This window comes from Camellia sinensis, chromosome 1 (genome assembly GCF_055761805.1).
Source record: "Camellia sinensis isolate YWXY chromosome 1, ASM5576180v1, whole genome shotgun sequence".
In the NCBI taxonomy this organism is placed as follows: domain Eukaryota; kingdom Viridiplantae; phylum Streptophyta; class Magnoliopsida; order Ericales; family Theaceae; genus Camellia; species Camellia sinensis.
Window position 1 is genome coordinate 174,531,790 of NC_138961.1, and position 20,859 is coordinate 174,552,648.

Genomic DNA, 20,859 nt, shown 5'->3' on the forward strand with positions numbered 1-20,859 from the left:
AGTTAGAGCATAGAAAATTTGAAATAATAAAAACTGAGCTTGCAAGGTTGAAAACCCAGAAAGGGCGGCCTTGGCAAAAGTTAGAGCGCAAAAAGAGAGAGTTAATACACGAGTGAACCCAAGCCGAACTACGTAAGGCTTGATTCCCATCTTTGGGATACGTAGGCAACTTCATCTTGAAGTCCAGCCATAAACACTTCCCCGATCAACTTTGTCCATGTGATCATGTTTAGTCATTTTTGTCTATTCCGCATTTAGGAGCTCGGTTGTGATCTCCGGTACAGTGCTATTCAGACTAGGGACAACTTTCCAGTTGCTGGGATCCGGGGTTGTACATCTCAGTGACAGATCTCAGGCGTGTCTAGTTCTGATCCATATCAAAAATGGCTTTGAAAAGTTTTAATAAAAGTTGATTTTGCTCAAATTAATCTTTTTATAACTTAGACCATTTTTGGACCGAACGGAAAATTTTCAGTACCAACAACCTTCGATTTCATTGATTTCAATACGGAGTTCTCCTACTCTTGAATACAAATTGAAGTTACTTTTCATTACATTCATAAAGAAAACTTGAAAGTTTTGATTAAAAGCAAATAAATCCGGGGCATAGTCAGGTGTTCCTACGTTCCCTCCCCGAGCTGGTAGAAGCCTCTGATGCCAAAATGGGCCCTACCTGTGCCTCTTCATTGAGCCAATCTATGCACTTATCAAAGAGGGTGCAACTGAAAGTGGGAGCGGGGGCCAGAAGCTCTCTCGTCCTCCATGCTGCGGCATACCAAGCTAGTTGTGCGCCTCAGACCGAAAATGTAGCAGGGTACTCTATCCTCTCCTCCGAACAAGCCTGATCATGTCCAAACTGGCGCCGGATCCGGAACAAAAAGTAAAAGACACATTGTGTCAGGCCAATCAACTGAATCCCGGGCTGGCGGGTCATGTTGTAGCTCATTGCCCGTAGATTGAGCCAAGGGCAGCGCCAAGCAATGTGGTCCGCGGACAAACTGCACATCCAATTGTACCACCATCCCTTATTAGGGGCATCGACTAGACACCGTCGGAAGAAATAACTGTGAGCTGAATACGCCGGGCATGAGTCCACCACTCTCAATTTATCCATCAATCACACCTGGGGAGGGATAAAAAATGAGAGATTAAAGAAAAGAGAGGTGTATGTTGAGAGAAAAGTAAGAAAAGGGTTTTGAGAGAAAAATCGAGCCTGAGGGTTGAGTGATGCGAGCAATATATATGTGAGATGGGGAGAGAAACATTACCTGCAATAGTAGTGGACTCCCTGCAAACCTAGCCGTCTCTCGACGATGAAAAGCGGCCAAACCCATCAATGTCTCGGCCAGTGTCATGGCGATGCAGCTCTTGCCTTCTTTTAAGCCCTCGACGACTTCAATCAAACGAGTGCTAAACCCTCCAGAGCCCGGGACAAACAAGAAATGAGACAGCTATGCACAAGCAAAGTGCATGTCGCCGATAACCCTGCCAATGATGGTCGCCGCGATCACCGGCATCAGAAAACCGACAAACCAAGCTTGGAATGTCCAGTTTTCTGTCGTGAATCAATGACTGAGCGTCATGCAAAGTAAGGCCGCACATCCGTCCTAAGGCTTGGACGTGGCCGAACCGAAGCTGAGACAAGATTTCTTCATCGCACTCGGATTCCATTCAAGCTTGGAAATCCTCAAAAGTAGGACACATCTCTTGTCCGCCGAAGCTAAAGATGTGTGTCACCGGATTTCAAAACCTTGCCGCAGCATGGAGAAACGAAAAACGCAGCGGGGTGCGACTCAAAGTGAATAGTGCATTTATGCCGAATCCCTGGAAATTCAGTTTTTTCGAGTCATCCAAGTTGGCAATCCAATTTGTGAGATTTGGGACAAGAAACTCTTCCATTTGGTACAAATCAGAGCTGAAATGAGGAAAACTACAAAGCTGAGGCTTTTATAAAAGATAAGGTGTTGAGTGGAAGACAAGTGTCAGCATTCTAGAGGTGTTTGACATTTTTGGCCAATCGGCCAAAAAGAGTGCCAACCGACCATCTTTTTTGGCCGATCGGCTAAAAATGTTGGCCGATAGCCATTTCTTGTGGCCGATGGCCTCTCTTCTTGTTCTCTGAGCTGTCTACGTATTGGACATGTTGAGAACTTGTGACTGGTTCCACTTCCAATGCCTTCCGGTGGTGATTTTGCGAAGTCGCGCTTGTGTTACTACAATTTGTTTATCAAGTTGTTGTACTTTTGCTTATTGAGTTGTATTTTGCATTCTTTAAGTCTTTGTTTTGCTTATCGAGTTGTATTTACATTGGGTTAGCTTATCAAGTTCTTTGTTTTACTTATCGAGTTGTTTTGTCGTTAGTTGGCTCACTACCTGATTAATTGCAATTCGATTGTTTAGTTTTCAAAACAAAGTTCAATCTCATTTACATTGTTATGTAATGCGATGCGATGCGATGCGATGCGATGCATAGAATGTACAAATGTAACACTTTTTGAACAAAACAGCTGTTTCATTTCATCATATTTCTTTTGCAAAAGTACATAGTTTTGAAGAAAATAAAACCTGCCTGAAGTAGTACAATGTGCAAAACTACCAGTAAAATGAAAAATAAAGCAAAAAAAGTGAAGAAAAAGAAGAGCAGCATCTAAATCAATGTCTGGATCGGCATCAGTCGTCTCAAGCACGGGAGTCCGTCCTGGTCCTCTTCCTGGACGAAGGTCTAGGATCGCCGCCGTCATCTCCGCTGTCTGAGCTGTCTCCAGCCTCATCCTGAAACGACTCTGCCAACGCATCGGACTCATAATCTTTAGGGGAAGGCTCCCGTGAGCTACTCTCAGCGCGAGCTCCCCTGTGTCTGCCTCGGTCATGGATCGTCATCCCCTGCCTGGCTTCCCCAGCTGCTCTGGTAGGTGCTGAAGGTCCTACTGGAGCACCCTCGGCGGCCGGTATCTAGAATGGTGCCTGAAAAGAACAAATGGAAAACGTATCAATCATGCTATGCAAAGTTGAGTATGAATACCGAATACAGTGTATGAGTACAGTGTATGAATGCCGAGTACAACGTATGTCAATGCGATGAGTACTGTATCAGTGCCGTGTTGATAATGCGATGTATCAGATCATGTATGGAACAGATTATGCAGAGTCTTGAGACCGAGGTTGAAAGAACTCACCGGGATACCATAGATAGTGAGCAGGTCTATGCTCTGCTACAGCATCCCTATCACTGAGGCTATCAGCTCCAGAGACTGTCCGGTGAACTCAATTGAAGCCTGCAAAAGGGTTGAAGGTATTAGTATTCTACGGGATATTAAATGAAATGAAATGACTGTACAGAATGCAAAGTATAATACATACCGGGGTCGAGCCGCGAACTCCGACAAGCTTATGATCAGTTGGAGGAGGAGCGATGGGTATCTGGTAAGTCTCCTCACCCTGTCCTCGGCATGCCATGGTAGTAGGCAGGGTTGGCCACTCTACTCCCTGTCCCCTCCGGGACCCACTCTTGTCACGGGCCCGAGGTGCCCTCGATGCTCCTACCCCTGCTGTGGGCGCTGCAAGTCTCTCTCTCTCGACTCGGCGAGCACCGGTCAGAGGCCGTATGAGATAAGCCTGGATAAACTCGGTGTAGTCGCCCTCATCTCTGAAGGGGTCTGAGTCCTAGCCAATCGTATAGTCCATCATCTCCTCCAGGCTGTACCTCTCTATATGCCTCATGTGGGTGGGAGGCGGCGCCGGGATCATCTGCTCTGGTAAGCCCAGAGTCTGGCGCAAGAAGCGCTCCCCCAGGTACCAAACCCGACAGATCGGGCCCTCCAGCAAAATCCTAAATCGGGTAGTCTCCCGAGCGCCCGTGTATTGGTCCCTGACTACCTCCAGCAACGGAGCCCAGGGCTGCCAAGTGATCTGCAAATGACAAGGTATACAGTTTGTTATCTACTGTTGAAAGTACAGTGTAAAGCGAAGCTTAAATGAACTGTAAAGTTTGAAATACCTCTGCGGCGGTGATGGTGTTGAAGTATCTGCGAAAAAACAAGAACGACTCTCGTGGCCTCCGCTCGCATCTCACGTCATACCGATGAGAATAGGGAACGCCGAGGGGGATCTCCACATCCGACACTGGGGCAAGCCTCAGAAAGTAGGCATACACCCATAACTACAGAGTGTAATAGGGCAAATATGAGTATGCTTATCAGATAAAGTAGAATGCAGATAAAGCAGAAATCGAAAAATGGTGTGCAGTGTATTGTGCAGCATGTGAAGTGTATTGTGCAGTGTATAGCCAGTGTAAAGCAAATTGTGTGTGTGCAGTGTGTGTGGTGTACAGATAGTGTAAAGCAGAACAGTAAAACAAAAAGGAAAAATGTACCTCCCAAGCTCGCCAGTACCCTCTAAGCAAACGTCCGTTGCGGCGGGAGGATGAGCTCATATATTCGTAGAGCGTGGCCAAGCCTGTGCCACCCCAGTCATAGCGGCAGATCCGCGTCACGTCTACCAATGCGCTTAGCAGATAAAGGGTGACAGTGTTTGCCTGGTCGGCAAAAAGAGTAGTCCCGAGCAAGAACATGATAAATCCATGAGCGTACTGCTCCTCCTCTTCCCAAGCTGTAGGCGTCTGTACCCTAAAGTGGTCCTCGAACCAAAAGTACCTCACAAACCCTGGCCGAGAGAGAGGTGGTCGAGCGCCGAGCAAAAACATCTGGGTGGCGTCCCACTCATCCATATTAGTATTGAAGGGGATCGGATCACTCCCTACTTTGATGCTTGTGAGCATTGAGAAGTCGAAAGGAGTCATCGTCATCTCCCCTGTAGCAGAAAGGTGGAAGGAATCAGTGGTGTTCCACCACCTCTCCACTAGCGCACCAAGAAGGGTCCTGCTTGCAGTGAGACGCGAGAGTCCCATGCAGAAAGTGCCGAAGTCGGCCTAATCAACGATGTGGCGGACCGCATCGGGCAGCTCTATGCACCATCCTCAAGCAACGATATTCCCATACCCCCGGAAGGCATGAGAATCTCCCTGTGTTCAAAGACAAACAGATGCAATGCAGTATTAGATATACAGTGTTTGAATGCGTTCAGAGTTGATGAAAATGCAGTGTGTATGCATGTGTTCAAGTTTAAACAGATATCGTGTGTGGGTGAGCTCATGGTGAACTACGCATATGATGTATCAGTGTGTTTGGGGTTAAGTAGTTAAAGAACAATATCGACTATCGAAGTTGTATGTCTTACATTGCAAAAAATGAAAGAGGGAAAGAATGTACCTCAGCGGCGCCGAAAGATAGATCTGACTCTGGCTTGCGTAGTAGGAGCTCCAATGGTGCGCCTCGTGCATAGCTCCTGAACTGGCGGATGCTATCGGGAGGCAGCACGTGTACCGCGGGCTTGGAGGTCGCCGGGTCGAATGGTCGAATGCTAAGAGGTAGGAGCTCGACCTTAGGGTCCATATCCATCTCCGGGGGAGTCCCACCTTATGGAATGTCGTCTGCCATCTCGAGAAAGGTGCAAAAATGGCCGAGGGTGCGGAAAATGGGCAAGAATGCCAAAAGTCAACCCCGAGGGGTGAAAAATAGGAGAAAAGGTCAGAGTGTGGGAAAATGCATGAAGACCGAGGGTAACTCGGGGGAAACAAACCCCAAGTGGTGGAAATCGAGAATGTGGCATTGAAATCGAGTTTTGTTCGGTTCAAAGTGTGTAAAATGAAGAGGGTTTCGCGAATCGAACGATGTAAAAAGCTTAGAAACAAGAGAAAAGCTCGGATCTAAGGTTGGGAAATCACCTAGAGAGAGAGAGAGGAATGATTTTCGAGCTTGAGGAAGTGAGGAAATGAGGTTTGGAACCTTATATTTAAAGACCCGAGGCAAAATGTCAAAACTGTCCCGAAATTGTCATTTTTGGCCGATCGGCCAAATTGTTAGCCGATCGGCTAAATATTTGGCTGATGATCTCTTTTTGTGGTCGATGGATGGCTGATGGCCTCCCCTTGTGGTCGATGAACCTCCAATGCCCTTGTTTGGGTCATCTATGTTGTTTGGTACCCTTATCTATCAAGAAAGTGTAAGACAGTACGCTTTTGAAGCTTAACCGGCCTTCGTGTTGACCTCGAATCGTGTCTTCCGTGTGCGGCATTCGATATGTGCGAGGTGTATCCTTTTTCGTATCCTTTTGTATGTTGCGAAATTCGAGAACCACTTTGGAGTAGGTCACATTGCAATGTTTTGTCATGTTTGTAATAAGCGCGCTTGTTATGCGTCTTTTCGCTCTTGCGTTGAGCATGCCTCGTCTCGTGTTGAAGTTGCATCTCAACATTGCGAATAACATGCCTCCATCATGCTTGCATTGTTATGCACATCTATCTTGCGTTGTCACGCACTATACTTGCATTGTCATGCACATCTCTCTTGCATTGTTATGCATATCTCTCTTGCATTGTTATGCACATCTCTCTTGTATTGTTTTGCACCTTCTTTAACTTGCGCTGTCACGCACGTTACTTGCATTGTTTTGCACCTTCTCTATCTTGCGCTGTCACGCACATTACTTGCATTGTTTTGCACCTTCTCTATCTTGCGCTGTCACCCACATTACTTGCACTGTTATGCACTTTCGTATCTTGCGCTGTTACGCACTTTACTTGCGCTGTTACGCACTTCTCATATCCTACGCTGTTACGTACTTTACCTATGCTGTTACACACTTTTCTATTTTACGCTGTCACGCACTATACTTGCATTGTCATGCACCCCATATCTTCCATTGTCACGTACATTACTTGCACTGTCACGCACTTCTCATATCTTGCGTTGTCACGCACATTACTTGCGCTGTTACGCACTTCGCACGTTAGTTGCATTGTCATGCGCCTCTTCTAACTTGCGCTATCACGCACGTTACTTGCATTGTTTTGCACCTTGTAGACGTCCCTGAACGCCCCGGGAGGAATGAGTCCCGTTCTGTTCATTTGGGGTCACTACAGCTCGGACTCTCGAATGTCACGGTTCTTAATCTGAACCAAAGAGTCCAAATCCGGCAAATCGTTTTGAGAAAACAGATTTTTAGAAAAGAAGTGCCAAACATGGACTGCTTTGCCAGATACAGAGTCGCCACCTAAATATTTTATTTTGGGAAATTTAGGAAACCCTGACTCGTTGCCTAAGGCCACGTGTCCATCATCACCAAAGTTGCCTCGGCTCGGGAACTTGGGTACGATTGGGGAAGGTCACTTCGTGAGCACCCCCGCTCGCCCGATCAAAGATCGGCCTCTACTAACCATGATATCTATTTTTGAAAACATTATGTGTTCTTATTCCGGTTATTAGCCTAGATTACTATGTGATGCGCACAGCATACAAGTATAGACTGGGTCGCCTGAATTGGAGCAAAACATTTTATGTTTGTTTATTTGAAAATGGTTTGATGGTGCTACCCGCAAGTAGGCTTAAAATGCAGATTTTGCCACCCTCGGGTGGGCTTAGAAAAGATGGTTTTGCCACTATCTAGTGGGCTTAAAACAAATAGTTGATGATTTATTCCAATTCAAGTAACCCAACCTTCACCCACAGGCATTCAGGCAGTTATATCACATAAGCATATAGCCTCATGGTAAGCATGCTATCATGGCAGTCACTCACATGCATGCAAGGATGCTAAAGCATAAAACTTACCGAGTACTCCAAGCCAAAATAAAAACTCATTAGAAATCATGCATGAATCCTAAGTATACAGAAATGCCTAATGCAACACATGCAAAAATGCAACTATAGCAGGCTCGGCTATTCTAAACATGGCATATGGAATGCTACAGCTAACATGTATTCAACTTGTAATTGAAATACAAATGTAGTCAATATGATGCGCTGAGCCCGGTGCATGCAAAACAGATGAATGATGCAAACATGCTGTCATACCGTATGCTAATTTAAATATGCCCTAATCTAACCATCATAAGCGGATAAATAAAAGGGAAGAAAGACGTGGGGTTGGAAGACATACATCACACTCACCCACACTTATTACAATTATGCCCTCGCACAGAGGGTCCAAATAAATAATACAGTCCCGAATAAAAGAATATTACAGTCCAAATAATACAGTCCAAATAATATACAAATTCCTAATTAATTAACAAATTAACTAAGAAAGCTGTAAAACTGGCATGCAAGCCAGGGACTGCCTTGCTTTTGATGAATGCTGTATGTTTGGGCTGCCTTGCGCGGAAATCCACTGTGATGCCCCAATTAGCCTCTGTTTAGCAGTTATTCTTAGAAAGCGTGCCAGACTCCGAAAAGTTGCTGATTCTTCATTTTGCTGCAACAGGGAGCAGGAAAGGGGCATAGCAATGTATTTTCACAAATATATGCATACCTCGATCCTCGTGCCACCAATCACGCATATCGAGGCATGATGGCCGAGGAGTCGAATTGCACAACTCAATATAGAATGAATGCACATGAAAACACAACAAGACCTAACTCCATCATGGATGATCCGGAGTGTCGGTGACTGGGGAATTGAGACACATTCCGTCACTCGGAGTACGAAATGCACCTCGTTTCCCGTGTCCGGGCTAACTCCTATCCCGAACACGATGCAATATGCATGATATGCATGAATACAACTAAGATACAGCCTAGCATGCACAATGCTATGAAAATGAGATGTCTCGAAATGCGTGCACACGGGCACGCAAACTGAGAAAATGACAGAATGAGATCTAAGATACAACCTAGTATGCACTATGCTGTAAAATGAGATGCCTCGAGATGCGTGCACACAGGCACGCAAATCGAGAAAATGACAGAATGCAATGCAAATGACGTGGAAATAGGATATGGGCTTACACTAACATGAGAGAGCCCCAGCCACACTCACATAAGAGGCCGATGGATGAAAATGAAGTGCCTCGAAATGCGTGCACATGAGCACGCAAACCGAGACAATGGCATACGCAATGCAAATGCATGAAAATGGCATATAGAATGCAACATGGACTTATACTAACATGAGAGAGCCTCAGCCACACTCACATAAGAGGCCAATGGATGAAAATGAAGTGCCTCGAAATGCGTGCACACGGGCACGCAAACCGAGGCAATGGCATACGCAATGCAAATGCATGAAAATGGAATATAGAATGCAACATGGACTTATACTAACATGAGAGAGCCTCAGCCACACTCACATAAGAGGCCAATGGATGAAAATGAAGTGCCTCGAAATGCGTGCACTCGGGTACGCAAACCGAGGCGATGGTATATGCAATGCAAATGCATGAAAATGGCATATAGAATGCAACATGGACTTATACTAACATGAGAGAGCCTCAGCTACACTCACATAAGAGGCCAATGGATGAAAATGAAGTGCCTCGAAATGCGTGCACGAGGGCACGCAAACCGAGGCGAAGGTATATGCAATGCAAATGAATGAAAATGGCATATGCAAATATGCTAATGGATTTTCAGCAATGAAAAGTGGGGGAAAACAGCCCCGAAATGAGGCGAAAACACACCCGATGCAGGGAATAGTCCTGAAATATGAATTTTGGCACCCGAAATGGCCTGCAGCTATACCAAACATGCACAATATGGACATGCAATGAAAATACAGAAGCAAGGAAATCCCAAGATAATCATTTTCCAGTTCAAAGCATGGCCAAACAGCAAACAAAGATAGGGCAACAATGGCATGCGAAAATGGCCCTAAACATGAGGTTATGAAGTAACTCACATCTGCTGACCTCAAACAGGTTAGGGCCCTTCAACAACATTGAAGAGGGGCCCAAAATATGATGCTTTCCAGAACTGTAAAAACCCCAAAAACAAACACAAGTATGGCTGCACTCCCATGCAAGAAAAAGGGCCAAAAGGTGGCCAAAGAGGCAAGTGGTATATGCAAAGCCCAAACTGAAAAATTCCCTTCTACAACATTGAAGAGGGACCAAAAATAAGCATATTTACTGAACTATAAAAACTCCAAAACAGTATACAAACATGCTAGAAATGCAATGCAAAATGAGGCTCGAAAGAGGCTATAACACAAAGTATACAAAATATTCCACAAACGACCAAAAACCCTGAATGAAACATGTTAAGAAGGTCAAAATAAGACTATTTCTAGGCCTATAAAAAGACCAAAAACAGAAGCATGATAGGCTGCCAAAGCATGCAAGAAAATGGCATTCAAGGAGGATATTGAAGCAAGTGCAATATGGAGGGCTCAAACAGGGTTGAGCCCTTAATGAGACATGAAAATGAGCTCAAAAAAATGACCTTTTCAGTGTTGGTCTGAGCTCAAAACAATAAGCATGTATGGCTTGCAAAAGATACAAGAAATGGGCCAAACAGGAGAAATTGTAACTCACCCTTGAAGACCAATTCTTTTGTTGCTTCTTGGACCAAATTTGTTGCCTCTTAGCTGCTGGAATTCCTCCCCTTGCTGCTGGATTGGAGTGGTGGTGGTAGAGCTTGGTGGTGATGAAGGAAACAAGATGTAGGACTTGGAGTTTTCAAGGAAAATGAGAGAGATGGAGGGAGGATTATGTCTCAAGGCTTGAAGACAATTTTTTCTAACCCTCTTTCTTGAGTTGGGAGGCTAGCAATCTATGCAAGAGAGGGAGAGAAGACTCTAGGCCAAAGTGGAGGGAATTGAGGCTCTTGTTTCCCCACAAAATATCCCCCGGATATAGATATTTTCTGGGGGAAACAGCTGTACAGCTGTAAAGTACACACAGTGAGGATCATGGCCGGCCAGGTATTTTTGTTTCAGGTGGCCGGCCGGCCACCACCCTTAGCCAGCCGGCTAGGGGTCAAAAAGGCCAAGTGGCTTTAGTGGCCGGCCACCACATATTGGTGGCCTCCCAGGTCCCCTCCTCACAACCCTGTGGTTCGAATTTGGAAACTCTAAAACAGGAGAGAGAACAAGCCATTTTGAGGAGGGGTTCAAAAGGTTCAAATGGAATTAATGGCCGGCCATAAACTTTTAGGGTCCTCCCATGTGTGTACATCACAAATATGTGGTTCAAAGTTCAAGAAAGTGGCCCAAGGGTGTTCAACATTGGCCTGGAAGTGCGAAAAACGGGTGTCGGAGGGCGAAAATGGAACATAACTGGTTGCCAAAATAATTTCTGGCCTCCCACCCTTCTACGGCCTCCCTGGTGATAAAATAGAGGCACCTGCCAAAAATGAACAAAAACCGATGCAAAACGAAAGTTCGGGGGCCAAAACGCGCAGTTCGGGGTCCCGAAAATGGGCTGTTAAGCATCGAAAGTGGCGTTCGGCCACGAAATGGGTTTCTCAGACCCTAGTGTCCCTCAAAAGAGAGTAAATAAGAAGTATGCTGAAAATCAGAGCAAACGGAGATGGTTAAGCGGTCCCGAACCGAGGCACACGGCCTGACGGTTCCGAAAACCGGGAACCGGGCCCCGAAATGGGCAAAATGGCCTGCGGCCACAAAATGTAGCCTACGGCCACTGAGAGATGGTCTACTGGACCTCTTCCTTCCCTCAGGAAAAGAAACTGAGAAAACCGAGTCTGGTTCGCAAACCGAGGCAAGACACAGAAGAGGGTTCGGAAGTCCGGAGGCAGGGCTCGCAGCCGCGACTCTGAGACTTCTGAACAAGCACAACATGCAATATCACCAAGTGCTCAATTGGCGACGTCTGAGTCTTAAGGTCGGTCAAAAATGGGGTGTCTACACACCTCTTCACTTGCGTTGTCACGCACGTTCCACTCGCATTGTTATGCACACTCTATCTCGCGCTGTCGCGCATATTACTTGCATTGTTATGCACCTTTTCACTCGCATTGTTATGCGCCTGTTTCGCTTGCATTGTCATGCAACGTTTTCACTTGCATTGTTATGCACGTTCTACCTACATACATTTCTAACAATATTGTACCTGTTAAGTTTCTTTCTTGTGCAGGCACGATATTGTATGTACGGTTCATTTGAAGCTGGCGCGACAAGACGAACCAGACGGCATTGTATGTATTCTGCGTGAGACGTAGTGAGAATTGTATAATTCTCTTACATCCTTTTTGCATGAAGTGTAGTTTGATTCTTATTCATTTGCTTAAATTGTTGCATGTTATGCTTCATTATAGCTCTTTTTGCAGGATCATAAGTTATGCTCGGCTTTGTGCATGCCACTAGCACCTTGCCCCTGCCTGCGGGCGCATATCTTTGTTATCTTGTATGCTTGTCTAAATCTTCGGTCTCGTCAAAAATGAGTCGTCTCTGGGCTTTGACATTCACTCTCGTCATCTTATGACTTTCAAGTTTTGTCAAAGAGAGGTAACTGTAGACACCCCATTTTTGACCGTCCTCAAGACTTGGACGTCATCGTTTGAACACTCGATGATCATCCATGCTCGTGTTCGTTTTGAGTTCCCGAAGGTCTTGGCTGCGCGCCTTTCCTTAAGATCTCTCAACTTGTCTATTTTGTGCTTGGTTGTGGACCAAGGACTTGTGGTTTTGTTTCTGAGGGAAGAGGGTGGCTTGTTGGCCATCTCTTCAACCTATCGGCCAAGGCATGATGCCATCGGCCTTGTTTTCTTGCCATCGGCCAAAAGTGGTGGCCGATCGGCACTTTTTTTGGTTGATCGGCACTTTGTTTGGTCGATCGGCCATATTTTTGAGCCGAGACCTTTCCATCTGCTTTTTGCAGATATTTTCTGCCAGCTGTGACAGCTGGTATGCACAATTCCCATCCTCCATACACGTGTATGGAGAGATTTGTTTGAAGACTCAAGCTTGTTGATCAAGCTTGAGAATTGAGATTCTATAAGAAGGGAGCCTCCCCTCCTTTTCTAGAGGTTCAGCAAATTGATATAGAAGTTATATATATATATATATATATATATATATATCTCTCTCTCTCTCTATATATATATATATATATATTTGTGTGTGTGTTTGTGCCTTAAAGTGTATTTTCTTCATACTTTTGCACTAGAGCACCTAGCAGAACACCGTCCTTTAGTTGCTGAGGTCCTTAGGAGTTAGTTTTGGTGTTCTTGGGTTGGTTTGAACTTAGAAAGGTTACTAGAGTGGTGTTCTTGAAGGTATTCTTCAAGAGTGAGTAAACTACCTTTTGATCCCCCATTCTTACTTAAGCTTTTAGACCTATTTGCATATTCTTTTAAGCTTGACTATAAACTGCAAAAAGTTCTGTTTTTGTGTGCTTGAGATGATTGTTTAAGGTCACTTTTTGGTTGGGGGTTGTCTACCCCCTCTTAGGCCTTGTTTGGCCTTCTTTTGAGCCGTCCCTTTTGGCCTTTGTTCTTGCCTTTGCATGACCTTTCTACCACTGAAATCCAAAGGATTTTCAGTGGTGGAAAGGTGGTTTTAGAGTCTTGAATAGGAGAGGGACACCCCTCTCTCCTTGTCTCTTATTTGCTTGTATATATGGCTCATAATGGTAGCATGTTTGCCTAGCTTGTTTTGGCTTCATTTCAGTAAGTATTTGGTGTTATTTGGCCATGCTATGCCTCTGTTTTAAGTTGGTTTAATAGCATCTTGCATGCATCATGCACTTGCCTTGCAATCCTCTTATTTGCCTTAACATGCATCATGCATTTGGACCATCATGCTTGCATATTTTGGTTCAACTCAAAGGAACTTTTAGTCATGATTTACCATGCTCTAGGTCTGATTCATGTTGTTTTGGCCATGCATGCATTGCTTCGTATAGCCATGGTTCAATCTTGCTTGTTAGCTTTGAGTGTCCAAGCCATTAGCATGCATTACTTGGACCATTTTCATGATTTGGCATCTTTTGAAATGTTATTTCAGTCCATATAGGGGGGGTCATACACTTGCACTTGTCACTCCTTTAATGCTTTGAAGAGTTGGTGTTTTATGCCTCATGAATGGATCATTGAGCATGCCTCCATGTTTAGGTCTTTGGGATGCCATCTAAGTGGGTTTTTGGGCTCATTTTGACATGCCATAACTCTGATTTTTATTGGTTAAGTCATGCCATGTTTGGTTGTAATAGGTATAGTGTAATACTCCTTTTTTTAGCCTTGCATGCCTCATGCCTTTTGGATTTTTGTTCTAGCTTGTGTTGGCTAGGTTCGAACATGTTTTTGGTCTTGTATTGACCTGTCTTGGGACTGTTTTGGATTCCCTTGGCCCTTTGGGGCTTGCTTTGCACGGCTATGGTTTAACCCCTTTGCTAGCCTTAAGCCTTGAGCTTTACTGCATGCTATACTTGCATTGATTGGTTGATTTGGCATCATTCCTAACATCATTTCAGAGCTTATCTCATTGCCACATTATCATGCTTGTCACTCTTTGCTCATGTTTGAGAGTTGTGTCCTTATGCCTAAGTGATAGGCCAATTGGCATGCATGCTTATTTTGCATTTCATTCCATCATTTCTTAGCACTTTGGCCACTGTTTTTGGTATGACTTAGGTCTATCCATTTTCAGTATAAGTCCATAAATCATGCGGTTTGTGTGTTGTTGCATACTTATCGCATTGCATGTAGTTGCATGCTTGTTGTTGATATTGTTGTTGCATGCCTATTACATTGTATGTTTGTATGTTTAGGTTGTATTGCATTTTGCATGCTTGGCACATTACACGTTTGCATGTTTAGGTTGCATTGTATTTGGTATGCTTATTACCTTAGCCTTGTGTGCATGCATGAGTCATATTGCATTTGGCATGCTTATGTTACATTGTATCGCATCTCCATGTTGCATGCATTGCATTGTGTTTGGTTTGGGGTGTCAAACCAAACACGAGGACCGAAGGACGTTTCGTACTTGAAGTGACGAAACGTGCCTCAATCCTCGGTCGCCGACACTCTTGATCCAACATGATAGAGTGTGAAGCATTCATGTGTTTTGTGTATTCATTCCATATTGACTTGTGTAATTCGGCCTCTTGGGCCATCATGCATCGAAATGCGTGATTGATGGCTCGAGAGTCGAACACTACACTCCTTTGAGTCTCAAACATGATAAGGGGTGTAGGTGCACAACATTTTCTTGCAAATGTGTTGCCATGGGCTTGTTTGTCCTCTGCTGCAGCAAAAGGAGTAGTCTCCAAAAAGAAATGGCCGATTGGCTATATTCGATGCCGATCGACCAACAATTTTTGGTCGATGGAATAAAAAATGGTCGATGACTCCTTTCTCTTGGCCGATGGCTTCACCATTTAGCCGATGACATCTTAGAGTGCCCATGAGGTGGTCCAGAAGCATCACAGAGGTTTTCATAGTTTTTAGAGGTGCAAAACAGTGCAAACAGAGGCAACATGGGGCATAGCAACGGATTTCCGAGCGAAGCCGACCGAGCATGCATATGTCCCTCTTCTGGAGGCCGCTTTAACTGCTTTGTAGCTTAATTAATTTGCTTAATTAGTTAAGGTTTTGTAATAATTAATTAGCTATGGTAGATAATTAATTAGCTGGCCTGTATTATTTATTCAGACCCTCCGTCGAGAGGGCACAATTGTGTAATAAGAGTGCGTGAGTGTGTGAATGTCTTCCAACCCCACGTCTTTCTCCCTTTTACATACCTGCTTTCGTTGGTTAGTTCTAGGTCATATTTCAATTAGCATACTTATGATAGCATGTTTGCATACATTCATTCGTATTGCATGCACCAGGCTCGGTGTATCATACTAACTGCATTGTATTTCAATACTGAGTTGAATACATGAGTATTAAGTTGCATTTTACATGCCATCTTAGAATAGCTGAGCCTATTTCTTAGTTGCATTTTGCATGCGTTGCATTAGCCATCTTAACATGAACTAGGATCATGCATGATTTTTAACTAGTTCTCTGTTTTGGCTCGGAGTACACTATAAGTGTTATGCTTTAGCATCTTGCATGAGTGTGAGTGTTGCCATGATAGCATGCTTGCCATGAGGCTATTTGCTTAACTGATATAACTACTTGAATGCCTGTGGGTGAAGGTTGGATTACTTAAATTGGAACAATTCATTGAAATGCGAGTTTTAAGCCCACTTGAGGGTGGAAAAATCATGTTTTCTAAGCCCACTTGAGGGTGGCAAATCCATGTCTTAGCCTACTTGCGAGTAGCACTTTCAAACCATTTTCAAACAAACACAAGATGTTTTGTTCCAACTTAGGCGATCTAGTCTATACTTGTGTGTTGTGCGCATCACATAGTAATTCTAGCTAATAACCGGAATAAGAACACATGTGTTTTCAAAAACAAGATATCATGTTAGTAAAGGCTAATCTTTGATCGGGCGAGCGGGAGTGCTCATTGTATGACCTTCCCCTCTAGTACCCAAGTTCTTGAGCCGAGGCAACTTTGGTGATAACGGACACGTGACCTTAGGCACGAGACATGGTTTCCTAAATTTTTCAAAACAAAAACATTTAGGTGGCGACTCTGTATCTGGCAAAGCAGTCCATGTTTGGCACTTCTTTATAAAAATTAGTTTTCCAAAACGATTTGTTGGATTTGGACTCTTTGGTGATTTATCGGTCTTGCATTGTACTTTGCGAAATTAGATTCAGAACCGTGACATTGAGTTCGAACTGTAGTAGTAGCTTAAGAACAAAACGGATTACACGCCATCTCGCGCGCAGGGTCGGGACGTTCGGGCACATCTACAAGTTGAGAGTTTGATAAACCATTGACGAGAAGCTTGTTTGAGATTGCACAATGATTTGTGGAGTTTGCAAACTTATGTCTCCCCCTTTCATCCTAAACCAGAAGGTAAGGACATGTAGACATCTTCATCAAGATCGCCATGTAAGAAGGCATTATTAACATTGAGTAGGCGAAGGTGCCAATGTTGGGTTGATGCCATAGCAAAAAGGAGACGAACAGTCACAAGCTTTGCAACTGGAGCAAAAGTCTCATGGTAATCGAATCCTTCAATTTGGTGGTATACTTTTGCTACCAATCGGGCTTTGTAGCATTCGATAGTACCATCAGATTTGAATTTGATCTTGTATACCCATTTGCATCCAACCGATTTCTTCCCAAAAAGGAGAACTTGAAGAGACCACGTGCCATTAGATTGGAGAGCAGCAAGCTCTTGTTGCATAGCAAGATGCCATTTAGGATCATGAACTGCTTGTTCAAAAGAGGATGGTTCGGTTTCAGCTGAAAGAGAATTAGTGAAGGCATGGTGTGTGGGTGATAATTTATCATATGAAAGAACATCAGACAAGGGGTATGTGATACTTGGAGTAGCGACCAAGGCCGAGTTAGATGTTGGAATGTTCCTGGAAGGAAGAGAAATGCCAACATGATACTCACGGAGATAACTAGGTGTTGTGGTAATGCGTGTCAGTCGTGAGGGAGGATGTGGTAGGTCAGGAGATGAAAAAATGTTTGGCGAAAGAAAATGTGGAGAGGAAGCTTCGATGTTGGAGTGTGAAGGAGAGGCTTCTTGAGAGAAGGGCTTGGTTGGAAAGAGTTCAATGTTGGAGTTGGAAGGAGGAGATGAATTGGAGATATCATCATCATATGTGGGTGAATGAGTGTGAGGAACTACTATAGGAGAATTTGCAGCGGAAGATGGAAAAGGAAAGATATTCTCATGAAACAAAAATGTTACCAGTTGAAAGATCAAAAACCTGGTATCCCTTTTGATCGTAGGGATAGCCTAGGAAGAGGCAACGTGTGGCTCTAGCATCAAACTATGTGGAGCGATGGTGGTGGGTTGACGCAAAACACAAGCACCCCAAAACTTGCAAATGGTCATATGTGGGCTGTTTATGAAAAAACATCTCAAAAGGTGTTTTGCTTTTAAGGAACGGTGTGGATGTTCGGTTGATGAGGTAGGTGGCAGTTAAGATGGCATCTCTCCAAAAATTTCTTAGGAAGATCAGCTTGAAATAATAAGGCTCGGGCCACATTGAGGTGGTGGCGGTGTTTTCGCTCGGTTACTCTATTTTGTTGTGGAGTGGAGACATAACTGGTTTGATGAATGCTCCCTTTTTCTGAATAAAAACTGGTCATTATAAATTCGAAACCATTATCACTACGAAGAACTTTAACTTTCAAGGAAAATTGTGTCTCAACAAAATTGATGAATGTAGTTATGTATTTATAAGTGTCTGATTTACGGTGCATCAAGTAAGTCCAGGTACATTGAGTATAATCATGGACGATCATAAAATATTGTGCCCCATTGAGTGCAGGAATATGGGACCCTCCCCATATATCAACATGAATCAATTCAAAAAGTCCATGAGTATGGATTGAACTTAATGGAAATTGAGAACGAGTCTGTTAAGCTAATGGGCAAATTAAACAATCAGAAACATCACAAAGCTTTATGTTTGGAACAGAATAAGAAAGCAAACAAAGACTTTTATTGGAAAGATGACCAAGACGTTGATGCCAAATTTTCGGAGAATGAGAGGCTTTTGCAGTGACTGAGTTGCATCTGGTTTTCTGTGGAGTATCAAGGTAGTAAAGTCCTTGTCGTTCAGTTCGTCCTGTAGCATACAAGCATCGTTAGTGAATGTAGCAAGGTAGTGGGAATTGCAAACTAGCTTGCTAATAGAAATTAAGTTGAATTTGAAGGAAGGAACGCATAGCACATCATGTAATGAAAAATCAGCAAAATGGATGATGCCCGTGTATGTGACAGCAGTAAGTGCTCCATTGGAAAGATGCACGGTTCAGTTGGTAACACAAGACTTTGTAGTTATGAAATTGGTATAGCAAACCATATGATCTGTGGCTCCTGTGTCAAGTAGCCAATACATTTCTTTGCCAAAAACGAAGGCACATGAGGTTGTACCTGAGAGATCACTCATAGCGGATGCACTGCCAACGTGATTATCCATGGAGTTGGACTTATTTCCATGAAGCATGGTCATGAGATTTTGGTACTGTTCTGTCGTGAGAGTGAAGGGGGTGGTAGGTGCTGTTGAATTGGCATTAACATCATTGGCTTTGAAGGGAAAGGTCTTGTGCTCTGGCTGATCAGATCTACCACCTGTAGAATGCGTCTGTTCCAGCTTGCGACAACATCAATGGTGTGACCTTTCCAGCCACAATGATCACATTTAAGATGTGCTCGACATGTCTCTGAAGTGTGCCCAAGCTTGTCACAAATTCCACATTTCAGGTGAGAATTTTTTGGAGTGAAAATTCTAGCAGAGGTTCGTGAGTTTTTCCTCACAGCAAAGGCTGCAGCTTCAGTTACCAATGCACTCCCTTTTGATATTCCTCACTGTTTTTCATCTTAGAGAATGAGAGAGTGCACTTTGTTGACGGTAGGGAGTGGATCCATGAGCAGAATTTGTCCTTGAACAGCAGCGTAGGATTCATTAAGCCCCATGAGGAACTTCATGGTCTTTTGACTTTGTTGGAACTGCAAAACCTCCTTCACAGTGCCGCAAGTGAATGTTGGGATATTACACAGTGTGTGGCGTTCATCCCAAAAGCTCTTTAGCTTGGTGTAATAAGTGCCAATGGTCATGGTGTCCTGTTTACAATCATGAATGGCTTCTTCGACATGAAAAAGATGAACACTATTAGTGCATGAAAAACGTTCTTTCAAATCAGACCAGATTTCATGAGCACTCTCGTTGTATATTACGCTTGCTTTAATGTCCTCCGAGATTGAATTGAAAACCATGCCTCTATAAGATTGTTGCAGTGCCTCCATTGTTGGAATTCTGTGGTGGAAATCATTGGTGGCTGTTGAACAGTGTCATTGGCGAAGCTTTCTTTATTCTTGATGTTGGGGGCCATGAGCATGGCACGGCTCCAGGTGTTGTAATTTTCCTCAATCAACAGCTATGTGACGAGTATGAGCCCAGTTTGGTCGGAGTGATAATGGAAAGGATCATTTTGATTGTCGTATTTGTTTGCCTCAGACTTGGCTGATTCTTGGGTTATTTGGGTATCTTTTTCTGCCATGTGTGTTGGCTAAAAGAAAAAAAAAAAATGGTTGCTGCGTTTGAGAAAGAAACAAGGGTTCACGAACGTGCTTGCTTTGACACCATGTGAAGCGGTAAACTTTCTCTGGGCTCTATTTTAGGTTTCGTTTTGCTACGTAGATTGGGTTGGCTAAGATTGAATTGGAATTAAATTTGTTATTAAAAAATAAAATAAATTAAAAATTAATGAAATAAAAATGTTATATTTAAATTATAATTATTTTATTTTTTCTCTTATAAAAATTATAAAAATCAAATCAAACAAACTTTTTAATCCTAAACTAAAAAAGTCATAACTTCAAAAAGTTAACTAAAAAAGCTTTTGTCAATTAATAATTTAACTTGCGTTTGGTTTAGTTTTAAAATTGTGATTCCAATAAAAAAATTTAAAACTCTTTTAAAAATTCATAACCAAACATACAATTCATAACTATTTAAAACTCAATTCAAAATTTATTTTCAAAACTCATAACTAAACACACAGTTCAAATCTCAATTCAAAACTCAAAACCAACTATTTTCAAAACTCTATTTAAAAAAAAATCGAAAAAAATATTTTTTATTTTGTCTTTTAAAATTATGATTTGAGTGTGAAGTTATATTATGAGTTTTGAAAGATAAAATTTGTTTGGTTATAAATTTTGAAAAAAGTTTTGATTTGCATTTTGAGTTTTGAGTTGTATTTTAAAATTTTTTGGATTTATTATTTTTAAATATTTAAAAAATTTTGTAATTTTATTTTTAGGGTAAATATTTATTTGTTTTAATCGACACTATATTTCGTACAGTTGTGTGCTATATTTTTTTTAAAAAAATATTTTAAATATATTTTGTAAATATTTAAAAATTTATAAAATTTTATTTTTATTTTAAATATATAATATTTTTTAAATATTTTTTTATTTTGTAAATATATTTTAAATTTTATTTTAATTTTTTTTAAATATTTAAAAAA

At 42.8% G+C, this 20,859-nt stretch overlaps 1 protein-coding gene across 2 annotated transcripts in view; it reads right to left on the reverse strand.

Annotated features, from left to right (window-relative positions):
* Window positions 1–18,024: 18,024 nt before the first annotated feature.
* Window positions 18,025–20,859, reverse strand: part of LOC114270829 (2,3-bisphosphoglycerate-dependent phosphoglycerate mutase 1) — a 43,757-nt gene continuing 40,922 nt past the window's right edge. For both annotated transcript variants that reach the window (XM_082889315.1, XM_082889299.1), the window contains one exon: window positions 18,025–18,449. The gene's annotated coding sequence lies outside the window, so the exon portion shown is untranslated. The remainder of the gene's footprint in view (window positions 18,450–20,859) is intronic.